This window comes from Podarcis tiliguerta (assembly GCF_965153285.1).
Source record: "Podarcis tiliguerta genome assembly, chromosome: Z".
Classification (NCBI taxonomy): Eukaryota; Metazoa; Chordata; class Lepidosauria; order Squamata; family Lacertidae; genus Podarcis; species Podarcis tiliguerta.
The window spans coordinates 35,419,681-35,444,169 of NC_139553.1; the positions used below are offsets into that span (position 1 = coordinate 35,419,681).

The 24,489-nt window shown below is 41.5% G+C and overlaps 1 long non-coding RNA gene across 1 annotated transcript in view; it reads right to left on the reverse strand.

Moving 5' to 3' along the window:
• Positions 1 to 19,326, reverse strand: part of LOC310668943 — a 30,686-nt gene extending 11,360 nt beyond the window's left edge. The window contains exons 1-3 of the long non-coding RNA XR_014506917.1: positions 19,252 to 19,326; positions 11,043 to 11,574; positions 989 to 1,129 (exon numbers count right to left, since the gene is read on the reverse strand). This is a non-coding gene — a long non-coding RNA (uncharacterized lncRNA). The remainder of the gene's footprint in view (positions 1 to 988; positions 1,130 to 11,042; positions 11,575 to 19,251) is intronic.
• Positions 19,327 to 24,489: the final 5,163 nt, after the last annotated feature.

The following is a 24,489-nucleotide window of genomic DNA, read 5'->3' on the forward strand; positions in this document are numbered from 1 at the left end:
TTATAGCTATTTACTTGTTGCACACAACCTGCATCTTAGACAGCTTCTCAGCTGTTTCAGTACCCCTTGCCTTGGAACCTAGTGTTGCCCTGGTGGACATCTCTTTAGCCTTTCCACACCATTAAGGGATGGAAGTAATCAGACATGTACATGGAGAGTGACAATGGTTTACATTTGAGAGCTCATAGAACTGTGCTTGTAACAAATGGAAGCCATTTTCTCTGGTGTTTAATATCTTTTGTATTTCATGGCTGTTTGTTATTGTGATCAAGGTATACGGAATAACCTTCTCACAGCTAGTAGGGAGGCATCCCCATGGTCAGGTGTGTCTAAGAGTATGGGGGAAATAAGATAACCAACTTACTTCCCACATTAAATTCCACTTATAAGAATCTCTCCAACTACCCAGTCTCTAGGAAGAGCTCTTCAGGGGATGTGAGAAGGCTGCTGTAGAAACAGGAGCTCTAATTGTCCCATTGTGCACACAGCCCTTTAGATCCTATTGGTAAATAGATATTTCCTCTTATCTCTATTATCTTCTTGGCTCTAGCAAGACCATTTGCTGTTGCACAGGCATGCTTTAGGAACCATGATAAAGAGATGGTAGAGTTCTTGCGGTCATAGAATGGGCTGTATGACTACAGACTGCAGCTGGAAGATTACATTTTTGAATATTTCTTTGCATTTTAAAAACCCTCTTTGCAAGTAGAAAACTGCTTTCTCAGACCAGGGAGTGGGATGAGCCAGAAACATTCCCCCCTGGAATGCAGAAAGCTCCCTTAAACCAAACCATTAGTCCATCAAGGTTAGTGTTCCCATTATAATGACTAGTTAAACCATAGGGGGTTTTTTCTGGGAGATGATGTATTTTTCCATGGAATCTTACCCTGTCATAAGAGCCTCTGTAATAAAGCCTTGGAGAAATGATTACTCATGTCATCACATGCAAAACCCAAAGAGAGTTGTAAGATTCAAATGTTGAAGATACCTTTAATGCTGTTTTGTTTCTCTTATCCATGGACCCTGGGGCAAAATCCTTACTATCCCTGATTGAAATTGGGTGAAACTGATGAGCCCCGCAACCCTGGAGTCATCCACGACTGGACTTAACGGTCAGGAGTCCCTTTACCTTTAAGTATAAAAAAATGCTGTCATTGCTTTAGAAAATGCAAGGAATAGAGCACCCGCTTTAAATATACAGGTACCATACACAAGACAACCAAACAATGCCTGAACTTTTCTTCAACTTGAAAACTGGTTATTGCTTCCAGTCAAAAACAATCTTTCCCAGAGTTTGCCACGTTACAAACAGGCTCTTTAGGCAATGATAAGGGAGGTGGAAAGCAGGGTTTCTGATCCAATTTTTTTTTATTGATAATCTGTGAACCGGATATAAACAAGAAACTCATCATTAATTTTTATTTTTCATGAGCTCACTAAGGTGACCATTTCCCTACCTGCAAATTTCTCATTTTAATCCTGACAACTTGCCTGAAAGAAAGTGCCTACTGCCCATTACATTCACCGTTCAGAGGATTTAAAACTCCAGAGGGCCCTGTTAAATTCCACTTTATGTTGGCATAAGTAGCTGCAATTGTGTCAGTAATTTACATTTAGGGAGAGTTGAAGTCCTTTTTTCCCTCTCTGTCCTTGAAATGATAAAGCTGCTTAGTCAGTGTAGAAAATTCAGCTAGGCTAATGCTTTTTCTCTCTCCCTCCTCTTGCTTCTGTGAGATTGTCTGCATTTTTTTCTTAATGATCAAATCAAGACTGCGGACTCAGTCCTAGGCTGCAATTACTGGGGTTTTCTTGAGGAAGGCACTGTAGGTGATGTGTCCTTGGTGATGACTCCCTCAATAAATGTAAATGTCAAGGGTATGAATTGCAGTGGTATGAACTGATCACTATGGAACAGCAATGCCAATTTATGAACAGGCTTCTTTGAATTACTGTTATTGTTACTACTCCTATTACTGTTATTATTATTCTGTCAATATCAACAGCATCAGTTTATACCACCTATCCAACCAAATTATCTGGACAGTTTGCAATTAAAACATTAAAATAAAATAAATCACAAAAGCAAAAACTCAAGCTCACTACCCCACCCCACCCCCAGCCTAAAAGGTAAGGGTAAAGGGACCCCTGACAGTTACGTCCAGTCGCAGACGACTCTGGGGTTGCAGCACTCATCTCACTTTACTGGCCGAGGGAGCTGATGTTTGTCTGCAGACAGTTTTTCCGGGTCATGTGGCCAGTGTGACTAAGCTGCTTCTGGTGAAACCAGAGCAGCGCACGGAAACGCCGTTTACCTTCCCGCCGGAGTGGTACCTATTTATCTACTTGCACTTTGATGTGCTTTCGAACTGCTAGTTTGGCAGGAGCTGGGTCCGAGCAACAGGAGCTCAGCCTGTTGCAGGGATTCGAACTGCCGACCTTCCGATTGGCAAGCCCTAGGCTCAGTGGTTTAGACCCAGCGCCACCCACGTCCCTACCCCCAACCTAAAATAAGCATAAAATATGTAGCAACAGAGAACTCACATAGAGCAGAGATCATGGCTACAATGCCATTAGATATCATAAGACAGATCCAGAGAAAGGCAATGTGATATTTGACAAAGACAGCTCTTTAACAGCAAGGTTTTCAGAAGACTCCAGGGTCACCACTGAAAACCCAACTCACGTAGTCTATGTGACACCCCCCCCCCCAATGTTCTTGGACTCCACTTCTACTCATTCCTTAACAGTGACCATGTTAGCTTGGGCTGACGGGAATTATTGTGTAAGAACATCTGGTGGGGATCACATTGGCTCCCTCTGCTCTAAGACAATGGCATACCATGGATTATTTTATTTCACTTTCAATTTCCAAAGGTCTTGGGACCTCCAGATCAACTGAATATGGGCAGTTTACTGCCAAATGGGCTGTGTGTTTGCAAAAATTCCAATTTGCATCCCAAATTAATGTGCAGCTCTGAACATAATGACTGACAAAATAATTGGCAAAGAACAGAAAAGAATGCATTTCAAAATTCAGCACTGAATGATACTTTCTAAAAACTTGTGTGGGTTAAAATACAGACAATGTCAAAAACTGAATGTCAAAGCACAGTTTGGAATGCTGTCTTTGGAAACATGTTGTAAAACTTTTTCACTTTCTTTGGAATGTCTAAAATAGCTGAGGCACTTTGGAGCACAATCTTATATGTATCTACCAAGATTTATTTTTGTGCTGTTTTATTAAAATATGTATATGTCATTTGTTATACAGACATCTCATTTTGGCATTCACTAATATCAGAAAATATAACACAAATGGAAATCATTAAAATGCAGTAAAATTCTTAATTTAAAAAATCCTGAAAATATTATAAAGGTAGCCATCAGTAGCCAGGAAAAGCCATGGTAAACAAAGGGTTGTATTCAAATAAGTTATTCTCAGTGTAGGGTCATTGAAATTGATGGGTCTAAGTTACTGATGCCCATTATTTTCATTGTGTCTACTCTGAGTAGGTCTAACATTGGATAAAGCCCAAATACAATTTCAGCATGTGTCAATGTAAGTCCCAGTGAATTCAATACAGCTTACTTGTAGGTAAGTGTGTATAGAATTAGAATCTCATCTCCCTAGATTCATTAACACTTATTGCAAATAAATAGCATGATATTTCCCAGTGTATTTTGGCTTCCTAAACTGGTCGCCTTGTCAATATTCCAACATGTATCCAGATGGCACTTCACATGACCTACTTCCTGTTTCTGGAGATTTTTCAGGATATTATGAATCAGAATCCGGACACATGTTGGATTTTTCACAAAACTCAATAAACACTAATTTCCAGAAGAGTTAATCAGATTTAGGATTGCATCTCAATAACTAATAAAGATTCCCTATTTGTTTTGGATATATAATAAGTTGGACCACTGTTCTGAAACAGCTGGCCTGAGGGTGGGGGTTATTTTTTTACTGACTTTTCCAACAGGATATGAAGAAAAAATGTATGCAGAAGAAAACAGCAGATCAACACAAATTAACAAAGAGATCATGTCCCGTTGTGACAGAAAAAATATACAGCATGATCGAAGGAAAAGAAGGTCATCATATAAGTTGAAACTATAAGGACACAAAATGTATTTAGTCAAATGTATCTTTCCAAGGAGATTGATGGCCTGATGTGTGTGCTAGAAAGACGTCAAGATTAATATATGATGCATAAGGAAACCAAACAGCAAGGCATGCTGTTTGACCAAGGCTCTAGAGAGCCAAGCCTGATGAGTCCATTTCTCTTGGAGAGCTAGGTGCTATATGAGTGTTCCGCTTTTGAAGCAATGCGGCCGAGCATTTTTAGACAGCTACTTAAAAAATTAATGTGTTTGTGCGAGAGAAGTGGGGAGATTGTCCTTTGTGAGTGACCTTCTCTTAGTTATTATTAAAAAAATTCTCCAATAAATCTTTAACAAATGCATGGCTTTTTTCCAGTTTAAATAGTTGCCCCATGTACACTTATTTGAGTAAATCCAACTTGGACCTAAACATGCAGAGGGTCAGTGATAAATTATGAATATCCAAGACCCATGATTCTCAAACTTACTGTGAGTAGCATTTCTCTAGCATATTCCCTCCCTTTCCAAAATTCTGCATGGTTTCTCCATGCAATACCATGGAGAAAATGGCCTGCCGGTTCAGATGACTGAGCTAGCCTCTCTATTTCAAATAAGAATTTATCCAGAGTAACAGTGTCTCTTTAATTTGTTGTCTACGTGCACCTGATAATTTTGTGTGTGCATGCAGTCTGAACAATCCATTCTAACATACATGTGAAATTTTTTTTCCTTGCGCAAAAAAAACCCTATGAGATTTTACCTTCCAGCAACTGCTTTTTAAATTTATTCTGTGACATGTTTCATGTCATGTTATGTCAAGCTGCATCTGTCAAATCACATTAGATGATGTAACACTGTATGATGTGAATGAAACAACCTGACAAGATACATCACAATAAAGTACTTCACCTAGGACGTTGTGAATGAATGGCTACAGGCCATGGAGAGTCTTCAAGCACTTATTTTGCCTGTGGCAAGGAAAATTCAAGCTTTTCCATTAAACAAAAAACAAAACAAACAAAACCATTTACTTTATGAATTGAGTACTGTTCTTTGCGTCGTAAGACTCTTGCTTGACTTTTATACTTAATCGGCATTTTTTATGAGAATTCCAATGTGAAATATTCAGCCCTAGTTCACGAGAACCGTTCCTGTAGCCTATTCTTCCCTGTAGTCTATTTGCTTTGTTCTCTCCTGTAATAGCTTGCTTCTTGCAAGTTGACATGGAGCTATATCTAAATACATAGACTTTCAAAGAAAAAAAAGATATGCAAGTATCTAGGGAGAGTTCTAGACAATGTTAGTTCTGATGGTTCTTTTAAATCAGGTTCCCCCAATCTTTCGGAGCTCATGGGCCCACTTTGCTCATGACTCCACTCAACATCTGAAAATGATCTTCAGAAGGTTGCCCAGAACAGAATATGGCCCTTGTGCTGAGAGGCCACCTCTGTTCTAAAACTGTTTTAAACAGTTACATATCCTCATAGCTAATCATTTCAAAAAACAGTTTTTTTCAGCTATCAAATGCCTGGGTGAACAGGAATGTTTTACAATTCTTGCTGAAAGTTAGCAATCAGTTGCACCTCACCAGGGAAGGCATTCCATTACTGGGGAACTAATAACAAGAAGGCTCTGTCAGAAGGCCAAAAAAGCGAAATACCTCGGGTTACATATGCTTCAGGTTACATACGCTTCAGGTTACAGACACCCAGAAATAGTGCTTCAGGTTAAGAACTTTGCTTCAGGATGAGAACAGAAATTGTGCTCTGGCGGCGCAGCAGCAGCAGGAGGCCCCATTAGCTAAAGTGATGCTTCAGGTTAAGAACAGTTTCAGGTTAGGTACGGACCTCCGGAACGAATTAAGTACTTAACCCGAGGTACCACTGTACCTTTAAGCACGTAGATCTTAGGAGCATAGGAAGCTGCCTTATACCAAGTTAGTAAGTGGATCCATCTAGTTCTGTACTGACTACACTGACTGGCAGCAGTTCGCCAGGGTTTGGGGCAACCCGCACCTGGAGGTGCAAAGGATTTAACCCTAGGCGTTCTGGTTGCAAAGCTCTATAAAAGAAGCTAGAGCCCTTCACATCATCTCTTGTCATACCTGTAGCTTCCTATTTTCTCCTGGCATCCCTTGTGATGGGATTGTCCTACAGGGCAATCACTACCCACTTCCACTGAACCACCTTCCAACCTGGCATAGAGGGAACTCAGAGGCAAATTTAGGGGAGCGTGACTGGTTCCGTCACCCTGGGCACGGAGCCCAGGAGCATCGCTGGGGATGCCACAACTATGATTTAAATTATAGTGTGAGAGGCGGAGGGGTGCCACTGAAATCTGATATCCCAAGGTCTGTCACTGGGGAGCTTATAATAAAAGAGAATGTGGCAGACACGGGCACTGCATCTTATTTTTAGCTGGGCTCTTTTGTGTCTGGTCAGACTGAGCGTGCCACTAAAGAGCACTCCTTTCCTCTGGTTTCTGTTCTCCCAATTTCTCATTTTTTCAATCTTAAATTCAGCAATTTGCATTTTTTTTTAAAAAAGAACTTATGGAAATTTCTTTAAGAGGTAACTTTTAATATCCAATTTTGACTAATATACACAGTTTTGTAGACCATTATATATTGCACCCCCATTTTATATTGCGCATGACCGTGTGTATGTGCCGCACCGGGAAATAAACAAATAATTTGATTTAAACCTGGAAATGGCAGGAGAGAGCTGAAGAGCCCTTGTGCCTCAACATGAGACCCTCCCCTGAGCCCAAAGAGAACTTCGGTGAGGGTGGAGGAAGCCCCAAAGATACAGGAGGCACAGCCAGACTTTAACAACAGCTGAGACATACAGTGGCACAGCAACAGATGCCACTTTCCTATGCATCCTCCAGTCTCCTTCCAGCCCCAGAGTTTCAATTCTAGTTGTGGATATTTTTGGATACTATATTTTTGGTCTGGATTAGAGAGAGCAGCAGAGAAGGCATTTAAAGGGTGCTTAGAGGGTGCTCCCCACTTACACGATTTTCATTTACACACACAGGGGCGTGGGATGTAACCCCCCATGCATTTTGTGTGTGTGTGTGTGTGAAATTGACTGTATATGCCTATTTATGCATACTATATCCTAGTAGGTGTGTTTTTGTACACATTACTTAGCTGGAGAACTGCCTTGCAAAATTCAGAAAAGCGTGAATTTCAAAGAACGGCTGTATTTCAATTTGCATATTGTTTCGGAAATTGTGAATTTGGTATGATTGCTTTAAAAAGTAAACTCCATTGATTTCCTTCCCAGTCTCCATACAGCATAACTCCCAACAGTAACTACTCCTTGATTTTTTTCTCCCCACCCTGCATTTCATACTTCTTCAGTTAGGCCATAAATAATTTAAGGAAGGAAGGATGAAACTCGGCTTCAACATCTTGCTGGCTTTTCTCTGCCATCATGCTGGGGCGGGAGGGAGGATTGAAGAATTTTTATTTGTATTCTAAATGTCTCTCTGACTCCAGTTCTTATTTGGCTGTCTGTCTTTGCAACAGCATGTAAATAACAAAATGCATTACTGTAATATAAACTTAGGGAAGAGAGGATGAAATATTTTGGGTAATAAAATTAAATCCTCTTTGCCACTTCCATTGTATCCAGCTAGTGCTGGAGAGTGCAAATGAAGGGAAGAGATATCTAAAGCTGAAAACACTGTATTTAGCTTTTAAGAAGTGCCAAATGGAAGCCTATAAAGCCCTCGGTTATATCAAGGGTTCCTTTTGTGCTGCTTGACGTGCAAATCTGCACAAATTAACAGAGTAGATTTTTAAGTTAACATATTTTGGAATCTTGGAATTATTAAAATAGTTAGATTGATTTACACTTGGAAATATTCAATAAAGAAAAGCCTGAAGGCTATTAAAAATAATAATAATCTCCAGCTGTTGTCCTGTCATTTTGCTTTATATGAAAACAAATGACTAGACAAATGAACAAATTAATCCATCTTTCTCCAATAACAGGCAATCTGGTGTGCGTATGTGCTTTAAATCATGCAATTGCTTTTTATTAAGTTGAAAAGGAAATAAACTACGTCTAATAAAGCATAGTGGAAAACTTACATAATTCACACAGGAAGCTGCTGCAGCAGTATACTAATGAGACTTATGGTGCAATCATTTGCAGGTTTGCTCAGAAGTAACACCTACTGTGTTCCCTGGAGTTTACTCCTTAGTAAGTAGGCTTAGGACTGCAGCCTAGCATTGCAGTACTGTACAGACCTCCCTGGAAGTGCAGTGGTACCTCGGGTTACAGACGCTTCAGATTACGCATTTTCAGGTTGCGTACCATGCCGAACCTGGAAGTACCAGAACGGGTTACTTCCGGGTTTCGGCACTCGCGCATGTACAGAAACGCTAAATTGCACTTCGCGCATGTTCAGAAGCACTGAACCACAACCCACGTGTGCGCAGATGCGGCGCTGTGGGTTGCGAATGCTGCGGGTTGTGAACATGCCTCCCGTATGGATCACATTCGCAACCCGAGGTTCCATTGTAAGTCCTTTTGAATGTTATCGAGCTTATGTATGAGTAGATTACTGGTATACTCTTACAGTTTTGTAGTGCTATAGTGTTTAATGCAAAAGACCATGGCTCAGTGGTAGAGGATCTGCTTTGTGTGCAGAGGGTTCCAGTTCAATACATGGCATCTCTAGATAGGGCTTGGAAAGACCATGTCATGGAAATCTGGAGAGCCACTCCCAATCAGTGCAGATAATCCTGAGCTAGATGGATCACTGGTCAGTGCAAGCCCACTTCCTAGGTTCCTATAATACTTGTGGCAAGGGACGCGGGTGGCGCTGTGGGTTAAACCACAGAGCCTAGGACTTGCCGATTAGAAGGTCGGCGGTTCGAATCCCCGCGACGGGGTGAGCTCCCATTGCTCAGTCCCTGCTCCCGCCAACCTAGCAGTTCGAAAGCACATCAAAGTGCAAGTAGATAAATAGGTACCACTCTGGCGGGAAGGTAAACGGTGTTTCCGTGCACTGCTCTGGTTCGCCAGAAGCGGCTTAGTCATGCTGGCCACATGACCCGGAAGCTGTACACCGGTTCCCTCGGCAAATAAAGCGAGATGAGCACTGCAGCCCCAGAGTCGGTCACGACTGGACCTAATGGTCAGGGGTCCCTTTACCTTTATAATACTTGTGGCAGAGAAAATATTGCAAAACATAAAAGTAAAAATGAGTGGACAGTGTTTAGGACACTGCTCTCCCCGCAAGGACTTGCAGCTATCTCAACCACTTCCTAAGTGGCTCAGAAGTTAGTAAGATGTGTCTTCAGCTGCTATCCACACCTCCCCCCCCCCATTGAACAACAAAGACAATACATACAAAGATAAAAGCAAACAATAAGAACAAAATAATATAAGTCCAACACAAAGTGCTTTTGATAATAAAGTCCAAAGACAAATAAGAATACAGAAGTGAATGAAATGGATACAATTATAAAATTATAAATGAGATATGAAAACAGCCTTACATTATAACAATGAAAAAGACAATAAAAGACAGTAAGAAGGCATTGCACATTTAATAAATAACCCCAAACAGAAGGATCTGTGCCAGTGCTAGTCACATGATTACATACCAAATTCTCTAAAATAACAATGACCATGACTTTATTGAACCAGTTATGTAGGGTACAGCATGAAGTGCCTTTCCAGCCCTGAGTAATGACTAATTGAATGGCTACAATAAGATATGCAACTGTTTACATATAAGAGCTGCATTCCCTTTATTAAAAATAGAACGCATAGTTTAGGGTCCAGAAGCAATCTTTTACCTGATTTTAGTAATTGCTTGTTTCCAATGCCTCTCCATATCTTTTCACCTGATGGGCAGTGCCATGTGATGCTGTGTGGGTGTGACCAGCTAGCCTTACCCTGTTAAAAACACAGGGCAAGGCTGGTGCCAGATTCCATAACTGGTGGAAGGAACAGATATTCCTGAGGGTAGGTGTGAACAGGGAGAGAGATCTAAACCCAATCTATCTGTCCTACAGGGGTGAGTGAAGAGAGAATGGCATGGAGCTCCCAATAGAGAAAGAGGAGGGAAACTGCTGCACTCAGCTCCTCCTTCCAGGCTCCAAAACACTATCTGGCTGGCCACTGCGAGAAGAGGTTGCTGGACAAATGAACACTTGGCCTGATGCAACAGGGATCTTCCTATGTGCTTAACTGTAGCAGGCAGAGAGATGAAGGTATGTGGGGAGGTGGGTGGGTGGAACATGGACAGCAGACATGACTCCATAGGAGCCAGATTAGGAGTCATAGCTATGATACTGCATAGTGGATCCAACCTAACAGTACTGAGTGAAGCCGCTTCTCAGCCTAATAGAGGTCTTTTAAGATCCCATTTAATTTCCTGAACGCTTGCTCTTTCTTTTTGTTAGGACTCCCTGTTCTTTCAGATGAAAGGGCTAGGTACCACTGGGATGACAAATACCTGCTCACCTGGGGGCCACTACTGAATGAGACCCTGCAGTGCCAGTCTCCCAACAGCTAGAGAAACGGAGATCTGACTCTCCACACTCTCCTCCTCCTCTGTTGACCCTTTCTAGAAATACAAAGTTTCTGTGGTATACAAGCAATAGAACTATAGCACAAAACTAAATCAGTTCTGAACAATTTACAAGAATCCTGCTGTTCACCCTAAAAAAAAGTATTGATATATACTCATTCAAGGTTTTTCTATGAAATTCCCTTTAATGAAATTCTCAGAGTAGCTTCAACTGAATGCTTGCAAAGATCCAAAGTTTTGTGCTCATTCAATCTGTATGGTTGCAATCAATCAATCAATCAATCAATCAATCAATAAGTGGGTGGGTGGGTGGGTGGGTGCAAAGGGCCCTCCAGCACTGCAGCTCTTCCCCTTCCTTGCCACAAAGCTCAGAAATTCACCTTCAGGTAGTAGATGGAAATGAGGTTGTGTGATGTTCTCAGGACCCAGACGAGAGACTTTGCCTGCCATGGTTCTCTAAGGATCTTTGTCCCAGCAGAAATTAACATTTCCCGCCTCAGTTGCCCTGGTCCCATCCCTGGTGAGAAAAAAACAACACTGTTTGGGACTGACGTCACTTCTGCTGTTTCCCCATGAAGCTTCAGGGCCTTGGGGAAGGGGGAGGTGGTGGTAGAGCCAGTATGGGATGGTAGTTAGTGTACAGAACTAAATTGGAGGGGGTCACAGGTCCAAATATCCACTTAGCCAGAAAGGTTGTTTAAAAGACCTTGGCCTAGCCTATGTTACAGGGTTGTTGTGAAGATAGAAGGGAGAGGCACCATGTACAAATCAAATAAGTAAAGGTGACCTGTTTTTCAGCATTGAAAAAATGTACTCACCCCTTTCAACTGGGTTGAAAGAGATTTAATTTCAAAGCCCCACCTAGCCATCTTTGAAACTCATCTTGTGCCAGTCAGTCTTGGACAAACCTACCTCCCAGAGTTGTGGTGACAAAATACATTAAAGACACTATCCTGAGCTTCATAGAAAATGGGGATAATTAAAAACCTTATTTATTTCACAAAATTTATGTACAGCTTGATTGTGATAAAACCTCTAACATAATAATACATTGCTACTGCCATATACAAGACATCGTGAGATGGGTTTTCCCACCTCTGCTTCCTGAGGTCTTTCTTCTGATGGAATTGGAAAGTGAACCTCAGATTTTTACAGACTTACTGCAAATCATGTGCCAGAATGCTAAACTACACCCTCTGTTTCTCTCCAAGCCTAGGCAATAGACTTCCTTCTGAAGATTAGTACAATCTCTTCCTCTCTTTTTGCACTTCTGCCTTAAATAGACTTTTGAAAAGTGAATTGTGCTCTGGGCTGTCATGTGTGCCAACTGTGGAATATCCCGGCGTCTTCACATCTGTCAGCTCTTGCCAAGGATGCGTTAAGTGCCGTGATGAATTCTGGCAGCTGCCCACTAATATCATCAGCAAGTTTGTTTGCGGGGAAATAAGTGAAAAGATCCTTGACAAGTGACTGCAATTGCTTGGATCATTAGGCTACTTCATGCACAGATGGAATTGCAACGAAAATTAATAGAAGGTGGCAGGTTCTCGCTTTCCTCCTCCCTTCACCCCACACTTGGCAATCTTTAAGATGCCTTCTGAAGCTGCTTGGCTGAAGCGACTTACATCTGTGGCTTTTTGCTTTTGTGTTGTGGACCCAATTTTGCAGCTGGTTCAACAATAGACTGAGTGTGTCATATTTAAAATGAAGGGTGCTGAAAACTTCTACCTTCATTCAGCTAGACACTTTGCTTTAAACCCCTGGTCCAGGGGTCTAATTTGGCCCAGCAGGGGTTCCAATTTGGCTCATGTGGCTTTTTTCCCATCAAATAATTTTCCTCATCTGAAGTCACATGTGAAATCAGGTGAGGGGCAGGTGGATACTCAGTTGCCAGTGTGCAGTCAGAAGGCTTAACATCCACTTCTGATTGTGCATTGGCAAGGAAGATTTTCTGTCACCCCCAATCAGCTGATTGGTGGTAAAGGTAAGCCAACTGGAATCGGCTGTGCTACTACCAATCCTGTGCAGGCCAATCCCAATAGCAGAGTTTGAAGTCAGCGCCTATCATTGTGAATTTTGAAGGATGGTTGTGTTTTGGGTTGTGTACTGTTTTGGGAAATGCAATTTAGATAGGTTTGCCTTTCAATGTGAACTGAATCGAATGATGGTTCAGACTCGTTGCACTGAACTGAGAAAGATGCCAGAGTTAAGCACTGGCTCAAAAGTGAATGATGCTAATCCTTCTGTTCTTACACCACATTCCAGTGTGATACCATGTGTGCTACCCCAACAACAGTAGGCCTCCTGCTCAGAACATTACCACACATACACAAGTTTCTAGGTGCCAAACCAAAGATTTAAGAAGGTGCAAAGCCCTGCTAAATGTTGTTATTCTTCAGAAAATTCCACCAGAAGTCCTCAAATGGTTTACCTGTGAAGGAACACCAAAATCTTCTTCAAACTAAGGTTTGATTTCAATATGAAAGCTAGCTGAATGGTAACCACAGTTGCTTTCAAACTGAAGGCCATGTAAGGAACATGTGATCATGTAGCCAATAGTTTGGGGAAATGAGAGTTGTAGTCTTTCAACATCTGGAGACATTCACAATTTCCCCTCATTTGGCCTAAAACAAGGGTAGCTAATATGGTGCCCTCCAAATATTGTTGGCCTGCAACTCATAATTCCCAGCCAGAATGACCAGTGTTCAGGTATGATGGGAGTTGTAGTCCAGTACATAGGCTACTGGTGAATTTCATTTCCATACACATCTGGCATCACATTTGAAAATGAACCTTTGGTTTTAACAGGAGTTAGAGATACAGTCGTGAACAATAGATTTATCAGCAGTGATCAGTGATAGGAACCAAATGGTATTTTCTTGTTTAGAAACAATACTCTTGAGTACCATGTGCTTGGATACAAAAGATCATGGATTGCTGCCATCTTTATCCCCAGCTTAAACCATCTGCTAGAAAATTCTAAGTCCCAGTATGGAATTATTTTTTGTTAGGTTTAGAACCAGACCAGGGTCTAGTGATTCCATCCTATGAGACTTGTCATGATCCCCTTTATTCATCTTGCCCCAGCTGGCTTTCTAGCAAGTGTGTATGCTCTGGGACATGAGGACAGGAACAGTTGGTCCAAGTTATGAAACCAAGGTCAAGGCTAACATTCACTTCCCTTCTGAGTAAAACAGCAGCCGACTAAGCCTAAAATACATGTGTGAGGGAAGGCTGTTCATCAATTACAGTCGGTTAACTTTCTCTCTCTCTCTAGCAAGTCTTTGTAAAATTGACACTGCAATTGTCTGCAATTAAAATGCCAGCTGGAACAATAAAAATCTCAGGAGTGAAAATCAGTAGAGTCGATGGACAAAGTACAGCAGACATCTTAAAATTGAGAGGTTTTACTGCCTTATAAAACAAAGTGTACCATGTTGACTAATGCTCAGAATGTAGACACTAAAATCAGGCACTCGTAGACTGTCCCCTGTGAGTCACAAACATAAAAAGTGCAAACAGAAATGCCATCTCTGCTGTCCTTTGATAGTGGTTTCCCCTCTAAAATGAGAATTTTGAAGACCGCTTTCATGGTAAGGGATGTGAAAATAAAGTAAAATCCTGGCTTCTAACTTCATCCATCTTGGGAAACTTGGTTTACGTGATAGAAAATGAAGGATGCAAACATCATTTATTGATTATTTATTTAGTAGACGGTTCTTTTAAGAAGCGAGAATCCACCTTTCCTCTTACATGGCGCTTGGGCAAGCTTACGTTTAAATAAAAGTGAGACAAAAATACATTAAAATACTAATAACATATTAATAAAAGAAAAATGCCCACAACAAAAACAAATTATAACTGTGAAATGACAAGCCCATCAAACAGAAGGTGAGCCAAATGATGAGTCTGATCTTGGCAGTGAAAATCTGTACACAAAGGGCCAAATGGAATCACAGGCCACATCCACACCATATGTTTAAAGCATTATCATACCACTTTAATGGTAATGGGCTCCCCCAAAGAATCATGGGAACTGTGCTTTGTTAAATATGCTGAAAACTGTTAGGAGACCCCCATTCCTCTCACAGAACCAAATTCCCAGAGAATGCTAGGTATCGTTGTTGGTGAAGGACTCTGTGTGAGAGGCAGGGAAGGGAAGATCTCCCAGGGTGAGATGCTGGGAAATGAAAAGCAATCTCCCATGTGAGAGCTGAAAGGGTTCACATATTTTTGTGTGGGACAAGAGTTAATATCTACCTGTGATAGAGGACTTTGCATTATTCCTTTCCTTTCCTTTTTGTTGTTATTTTTGTTTAGATTGGTTCATTTTTATTGTGATGTATTACCAAAATTCTTAATAATATAATATCTTTCTATCATCTATCTATCTATCATCTATCTATATCTATCATCTATCTATCTATCTATCTATCTATCTATCTATCTATATCTATCTATCTATCATCTATCTATCTATCTATCTATCTATCTATCATCATCTATCTATCTATCATCTATCTATCTATCTATCATCTATCTATCTATCTATCATCTATCTATCTATCTATCTATCTATCTATCTATCTATCTATAATCTATATCTATCATCTATCTATATCTATCATCTATCTATCTTCTATCTATCATCTATCTATCATCTATCTATCTCTATCATCTATCTATCTATCTATCATCTATTTGATGAGTTGAAGGAAGAACCTGGTATAGCTGGGCTTTATAAAGACTGGATGGCGTCTTCCCATCTCTCTCCCTCTCTTAGTATTGTTTTTCTGACTCATTCTTGTGTAAGGAAAGCCACAATAATTGTTTGTTCAGGCATGTACAGCTCTTCTAAGAACAGTTTCAGGTAACCAATTAGTTCATTTAATTACGTTTATACAGAGATCTGGCAAAGATCTCCGAAAACATTGTCACTGTGCCATGAAATACTTTGCCCTCTCTCACATAAAATAAACAAGTATTGGCTTACATTTAGTATTTAATTTCAACAACAGACAGCATAAGGCTGCCTAAAGAAGTCAAACTTCTTTAGATGGAATGGAGCACCTGCCAAATTTAATTTAGCGACTCTGCTGGCACACCTTCCTTTCCATTAAAACTACCTTTCAAAGCTGACCAGCCAAAAAACACATGCTATCTGAGATCTATAAAGCTGATCAAGGTATGTTAATTAAACACATAACAACATATTCGTTTGTTTTTTAAAAGGGGGGGGGGTGAATCTAGATTTAATCATACTCAGAGTAGACCTAGTGAAATCAATGGGAATTAAGCCTATTGATTTTGCCGTACCTATTCAAATTATGACAAAGTCTGGATCCAGCCCAATAGTTATTTCTTTTCTTCAGATATAGAATGCCTGGAAGTCTAGTAATTCCAAAGCACCTTTTAAACACTGAATTGTGTTCAACTAAGTTTTGCTCTTAATAGACCCAATGGAATTAATGATCATGACATTTTCTGTCCAATAATTTCAATGGGTTTACTCTGAGTAAAACTTAGTTGACTGCAACCCACTCACTTTCAGTGGCATGCAGCTAAGTTCTATATTGCAAGTAACCTAAGTTACCTATGTTCACTAATTTCAAAGTGTCTTTTCTCAGTAATGTGTAGTTGAATATCACATTTTGTGCTGAATAAACACGTGGGGATGGCATTGTTGTAGTTTTGAAACAGACTTGTTTTATATTCTTATTTATTTATTTACAACGCTATATATACTTATGAAGAGAAAGAAGGAAAACGATATCCATCAACGTGGCAAATCCAAGCATGATTAATAAAACAAAACAGGAATGTGAACAAATACCTTCAATTAATTCATAAATTATATACAGTGAAATTCCTTAACTCAAAGCCAACAACATATACACTGATTAAATAATTTCATTTTCTTTCCCAAGAAATTAGGAAGCTACAACTATTAATTATCAAACTATCATACTATTGTTGAAGGATTTGTTTTATATTTTAATTGTGGATGTTTAATGTTTCGAAGGAAATGTTCTATTGTGTGTCTTAATTATGTGTGAACATTTTCATATTTGATTTTATGTTTCTGAAATGATTAGAAATGATTTTGGCGTGTAAACAGTCAATAAAACAAACAACCAAATAACTGTGGTAGCAGGCTCCACATTTTGACTGGAACCTTTGGCCATCCAGATGTTGCTAAACCATAATTTCCATCAGCCCCAATAAGCATGGACAATGGCTAAGGATGGTGGGAGTTTTAGTGCAGCAACACCTGCAGTGCCTAAGGTCTCCTACACCTGCATTAGAACATAGGGTAGTCACTTAGAAATCAGCTGCTCAGCACTTATAGCAACTCTGCTGAGATCAGCTGCACTACAGAATTTCTCAGTATAGTGTATAGCTGGATGGCATTCAACTAATGCACAGAAGAAAAGTCCCTCAAACCTACATAGACAATCAGACCATGTGAGGTTCATGCCACTGGTTGCTAAGCAACATCCCCACCAGTCTTCCTCTTGGCTGGTTGGCTTTAACATTAACAAAACTAACCCTTAAGTCACAAACTGATCTATTCCTGCTGCTGCTTCCAACCCCACCTGCCTGTCAAAATCGCTTATGGAGTTGTGCATGCCAGAATGTGACCCGCTAGGGTAGATCTTGTTCCCTATGTCTAAGTTATAGGGAAGACATTAGTTCTAATACAATTATAATTAGTCCAATCACAAGGCTGGATAAAGGGGATATTGGAAGTTAATTAACTCAAAATACTGAGTCATTACAGACATTGAGGAAGGTCAATAGCTCAGAGATTGAGCATTTGCTTTGGATGTAGAAACTCCCATATTCTGCTTCTAGCATCTTCTGGTAGGGCAGTCTGAAAACTTGTAGAGCTGTGTGGACAATACTGAGCTAGATAGACGAACAGCCTGACTCACTATTAGGCACTAACATATCAATACAAGTTCCCTTGGCCAGAATCACTGGCCAATGAGAACCCACTGCCTATTTAATGCGATGCCCCTCATGCGACGGGGGGGGGGGGAGCTGCATATTCCATAGGGTACCTCCATTTGTGTTGTAGATAGGCACAACAAGAGTCAAACAAAGAGCCAGTACATATCAACCACCCTCTTTCCACCCATCTCACTGTACTCCAATTCAATGTAGACATGCAAAAGTCCCACTGAAATTAATGGGGCATAAATTAGTCAGAACTAATTGACTTCAATGGGATTTGACTGGATTTGGGCCAGGCTATTTTGTTATTATATGGAGGGTATTATCTGTGTGTGCTGATGTGGCTGTTTCCATATGTGTGAGGCCTGAAACAATTGTCATGGCCACCCTCCAAAGCTCAATAACTTTGCCCCCCCCCCCGGCCCCAAAAGAAAAGCTCAAAAACTTTTGTGGATTTTCACTTTTTGAAATATGGCAACCCTGGTCTACATGATTTGATCTATTCTGGTGCCATTTTGAGAGGGAACTTTGTTGTCAATGTAATAGACCTTTTTTCCTCCTTGCCCAGGAAATATACAGTGGTACCTCGGGTTAAGTACTTAATTCGTTCCGGAGGTCCGTTCTTAACCTGAAACTGTTCTTAACCTGAAGCACCACTTTAGCTAATGGGGCCTCCTGCTGCTGCCGCACCGCCGGAGCACGATTTCTGTTCTCATCCTGAAGCAAAGTTCTTAACCCGAGGTATTATTTTTGGGTTAGTGGAGTCTGTAACGTGAAGTGTATGTAACCTGAAGCGTGTGTAACCTGAGGTACCACTGTATTGAATTTTGGCACAGCGAATGAGCTTTGCACTTTCTCCTTAAGTTAAGACCAGCATTGACACTCCATTTCTTCTCTTCTGATGACTTGAACTAGAAGAACCCATGTTATAAGCCTGTGTTAGGAGCCCTGCCAGACAGCTGCATATATCCCTTTTTAATAACCGGTTATGTTACCAACTCCTGTGTGAAGCATGAGTGAGTAATTGGCATTTAGCAGAAAACTCACCCGTTACACATTGTTCCTGCCAATAGCAAACTCAGGTGGTCAAGTGAAACTGTGCCACCCCAAAATAAGGCAGTGTTTTCTACATTCTTATGGGAGCCAAAATTATGTTTGCAAGCAAAATGTAAAATATTTTTAAAGCCGCAGGCTGACAAGAACCTGGGTGTTTATGTGACATAGGAAAAACTGAAAGGGACATTAAAATAAAAGGGAATTAAATTGAAAGAGAATTAAAATAAAGAGGGGGGGAGGAGGAAAGGAAACTAGTTTGCTTAGGCCTCCTAATACAGGGCTGGGGAACCTTTCTAGCTGTCAACTTTCAGATTTGAAAATAAGGGGTCAGCAGCCTCAAAAATAAGGGATCTGCAGCCTCACCTGTCCCGGGGACAGTCTACGGGATATCTAACAATCCGGGATAGCACTGGGAAGCAGCGCTGGAATAAGGGAATTTCCCTCAAAAAAAGGGAAGGTTGACAGCTATGGCTGGAGGGCCATATTTTGCAGGAGGCAAAAACTGGAACAGGTGTGACTCTTACTTTTGTACAGTAGTTTGCTTTCTTGCCATGCAAAAATAAGTTTTCTACATGCCTTCACATTTGCATATCTTCATCCTCCAACTGGAAGAACAAGAAGCATGCAATTCAGGCCAAAGCACTCAAGGAGGTGTAGAGCAGGACTGGTGAGTGATGCAGCCTGGGTAGGGGAGGTGTGGCCTGAGGAGGAGGGTAGGTCCTGAAGGCCGAATAGAGAGACTTGGAAGGTCACATTTTGGCCCCCAAGCCTGAGGTTTTCCACCCTGCCCTAATTGTAGATATCCTGGAAGTAGAATAGATCCTGGAAGTAGAAATAGACTGGGTATGATAAACTAGTCCAGACCTCAGCCTCTAGCATGACAGCAGGAAGAGTCTCAGAGGGAAATATGTGCTTTTCCACATCCTTCTATGAAGCTTGAACAGGACAATAAGGCTTCTATTCCAGATGGGAAATTCAGCTTGGTTTGGATTTTAATGTGAGTTTATATCATTGACAGTTTCCAAAACAATATGCACAATGATCACATGCCCTCCAACATTTCTCCAATGAAAATAGGGTCGTCTCATTCCATAATGATAATTTTACTATTTATACCCCACAAATCTTACTGGGTTGCCCCAGCCGCTCTGGGCAGCTTCCAACATATATAAAAACATTTTTTAAAAAACCTTCCCTATACAGGATTGCCTTCAGACTGCTTGGGGGTCAGATAACTCCATACCCTGCAACATTTCTCCAATAAAATAGGGACATCCTAAGGAAAAGTGCTTGCACACAGTGCAAGTAGATAAATAGGTACCGCTCCGGCGGGGAGGTAAACAGCATCTCCGTGCACTGCTCTGATTTTGCCAGAAGCAGCTTAGTCATGCTGGCCACATGACCTGGAAAAACTGTCTGCAACCCCAGAGTCGTTTGCGACTGGACTTAATTGTCAGGGGTCCCTTTACCCTTACCTTTAAGGAAAGGAGGGACATTATGGGATCAAATCAGAAACCAGGGCGGCTTCTCTAAATCAGGGACGTCCCTGGAAAATAGGGACACTTGGAGGGTCTGCAGTCACAATTTCCAACTTCACATTTTACAAAATGCAGCCATACATTAAAAGATGCACTTCTCCAAATTCTGTGATGTGATTCTTCAGTTTAATAATAAATACAAAAATGTATACCAGGGTACAATTGTGCGTAAAAACATGTTAAGTGAATAAGATACAAAAATGCATTACGCAGTGGATAATTGCTTGCGAAAATTTCCTTATCAGGCACAATTGTGCACAAAAATGTGCTTGTTAAAAGAACTTTGCAGTAAAATGCTGATGAATTTTCTTGATAGCTTGAATAAATAAATAAAGATATGCTATTCTAGATATGAGACTCTGCTATTCCGGGTGGTTGTCTTCTGTGTGCTTCCTCTTGGCGAGTACACAAGTACCACATCTTCTCACTGCGGCCTCAGCACTATTGATGTCAGTATTCACCAGGGCTACATCAAAGTTAGGATAACATATTCAAAAACAGACCAGTTGTCGAAAGGTGTCATCCTATCCTTAGATGCCTTCCCTTTTAATGGCTCATGTCCTGTGAAGGACACCAGGAGGTTCTTGCAGATAAGACCTTTAAGTAATGGCCCCCTAGGTAAGGTAAAGGTACCCCTGCCCGTACGGGCCAGTCTTGACAGACTCTAGGGTTGTGCGCTCATCTCACTCTAGAGGCCGGGAGCCAGCGCTGTCCGCAGACACTTCCGGGTCACGTGGCCAGCGTGACGAAGCTGCTCCGGCAAACTGGCACCAGAGCAGCACATGGAAACGCCGTTTACCTTCCTGCTATAAAGTGGTACCTATTTATCTACTTGCACTTAAGGGTGCTTTCGAACTGCTAGGTGGGCAGGAGCTGGGACCGAACGACGGGAGCTCACCCTGCTGCGGGGATTCGAACCGCCGACCATACGATCGGCAAGTCCTAGGCGCTGAGGTTTTACCCACAGCGCCACCCACGTCCCTACTGGCCCCCTACTGGTGCTCAAAAACAGTGTAGTTTTATCTCCGCGTCAATTCACTGCATCTCTTTGGTGTTCCCATAAGGGAGTGTCGTTGGAACCCTAAAGACTACTCAGGTCACACCTTCCACATTGGTGCTGCCACTACAGCATTTGAATGGGATTTAGAGGCAGAATACTTCAATACTTTTGGGCACTGGTGGTTGATTGCATACAAAGGCTATACCATCTCATTTAATGTGTCTTTATAATAATCCTCTTCCAGGTACTTCCAGCAATAACATCTGAATCATGGGCCACAGTATCATGTACTGGGCACAGCAGCATGCTAAAGCAACATCCTGGACCATGCAGCTTCATTCAAGAGCCACAGTTATTTGAATGGGGCAGCACAGCATGTGTTAGGGAACACTTCTCCCTACATTGCTGCATGAATTCACTATTTGTGAACCGCCTCCGCCCCCAAGCTCTTGGTTCTCTGGCTGGGCAAGAGTGATTAGGTTTCCATGAAGGATATCAAGCTCATCATGGCTGTGGTCACCGATGCTGAAAGTCTGTGTGCACGGCATCTAGACCTCACAATCCTCTCATCAGAGCTTCTTCAGCGGCAAGAAGCAAATGAGTCAGCACACATAAACTATTCCCTGTGAAAGATCAACAAGGCATTGTGGCATGTCACTGTGCAACTTGAAGGGCAAGCCATTCCCCATCCTAACATCAAATTCGATAACCGGGACTTTTTCAGACCAGATGGCATTTACTTATCCAACTCTGGGAATGAGTGCTGGGTAAAGGTATCTCTGATTGGTTGCAGTTGTAGGTGGTTGGGCAGTGAATCATCTTAAAGATTCAAGCTTTGGGTGAAGTAGTACGTCACCCTGTACTGAACCAGTGGCGTATTCAGGGTACCCCATTAGAGGGGTCTTAGTGGAAGTCTTTGTCTAGAAGCAAAGCATGGGGCGGATGGGCCATAGAGCTTCCACTGGTGGTCTTATGATGGCTACCTCAGTAGATCAGTGTCTTGAGGAGGCCATAACCTGAAACAGTTTAAGACCTCCAGCCGGAGGCTAGAATGGATATACACCCTTTGCCTGGGCCAAAGTTACGTACACCTGTAATCAATAAAGTTTTAATCCAGACTGCTATCTGCTTGAGTTTGTTCTATCACAACTCACCTTATTCACTGGCCAGGGGAAGGTAGCACTGGGACTTGGACTGCAATGACAAAGTTACCCGGAACTCAATTTGAAAATTACTTCCTGAAGAAATCCCTTTTTAATTTTGTGCAAGCATTTAATAGCAGACAACTATACTTATTAGTGGAGAAAATCTTCATACAAATTAGAAAACATCTGGTAGAACTGCAAATTTGTGCCTGTAGACCTGAATCGTAGGCATCATCAAATAGGTTGGAAGGAATTATAGTAATAATGATAGTATTGCTCCTGAAGCTGAAAATGGCTAATTGCACAGCCCTTTTGAATTGGCAGATTATTTGACTTGCAACAGCTCTTGTACATTTGCATGATTCAGGAACAATTAGCTCCCTTTGCAAAATCAGTGCTGGTCTTTTAGCAAAACCCACATTCAGGTAGAGAGAGATTGATTTACTTCCAAGGGGGAAAAGTTTGTTTATTTTCTTGGTGAGCATAGATCCAATATAAAGCCTGACATCTCATAGAACTGAAAACAACAATCAAAAGATGACTAGCTATACTTTTTTACAAACAGAAACTGTTTCCACTGTGCATATACTTGAGGAGCAGTTGTTTACAAGTAACGATGAATTTCAAAGCTGAATTCAATTTTCCTTTCCTTTGACACAAAAGATGTGTTCAAAGTAAATAAGGAAAGAGTGTAGGAATGAAATTATTCGGCTGTCCAGAGGGTAGTACATGAATTACAGCTACACTAATAGCAACTTTTGTTTCTTTAGATGACAGCAGGTATGAATTTCTGAATTTATTCCATTACAATTGAATGAAAAATTTCTCTCGGAGAGTGGAGCACTGATGTTACATCCATCACAGTCTGATGGGTTTTGCTCCTCACAAGCACATAAAAAAAGGTGTGGCTTGAACAGCAAATCTACAAGTATTGAGACAAGTTTTAAAGAGCACTAGAGTGGCGCTGTGGGTTAAACCACAGAGCCTAGGGCTTGCCAATCAGAAGGTCGGCGGTTCGAATCCCTGCGACGGGGTGAGCTCCCGTTGCTCGGTCCCTGCTCCTGCCAACCTAGCAGTTCGAAAGCATATCAAAGTGCAAGTAGATAAATAGATACTGCTGCAGTGGGAAGGTAAACGGCATTTCTGTGCACTGCTCTGGTTTGCCAGAAGTGGCTTAGTCATGCAGGCCACATGACCTGGAAGCTGTACACTGGCTCCCTTGGATAAAGCGAGATAAGCGCCGCAACCCCAGAGTCGGCCACGACTGGACCTAATGGTCAGGGGTTCCTTTACCTTTACCTTGGAGAGATAAAACAGTGGACTGCAGGATTCAATAGGCAAGCAAGTCTAATCTTGACTGACATGCAAGGCTGAAAACTACTAGGTGGAAGATTCTTTCATGTTAAGGTAATAAATCTGAGGCTGGTCTTTCTCGATTGTATGCAGGGGACTTTTAATTCTCACTCTCATTAACGTTATCATCATCACCATAATCATTTGCTAGTTTCTGAGCTAGCTCTGCCAGATTGCCAGTGGCTTGTCATCCAGTAGGAATAGAACCAAGAGTTGGAGAGGGAAGAGGTTCCCCTAGCACCACCAGACTAAATTCCCCCATTTGTTCATTGTTCCTGATGGGATTACTCCACAAACTAAGGGATAAATTCAGATGGGTGTTAAGAAACATGTATCCTAACCAAGTATGTGAACAGTACTCCAAGCACATACAGTGGTACCTTGGGTTACAGATGCTTCAGGTTAAAGATGCTTCAGGTTACAGACTCCACTAACCCAGTACCCCGGGTTAAGAACTTTGCTTCAGGATGAGAACAGAAACCGGGCGGCGGCGGCGTGGCGGCAGCGGGAGGCCCCATTAGCTAAAGTGGTACCTCAGGTTAAGAACAGTTTCAGGCTAAGAACACTCCTCCCAAATGAATTAAGTTCTTAACCCGAGGTACGACTGTAATGTCAATTGTGAGAAAGAGCATGGCTATATCTACAGAAAATTGGCAGATGTCTGGTAAGTAATTTGCTTAGATCAGGGATAGGGAAACTTCTTCTACCTAAGGTTCACATTTCCTTCTGGGCATTTCCCTGGATGTCAGGGTCAGGGATAGAAGTAGACTGAGTAACC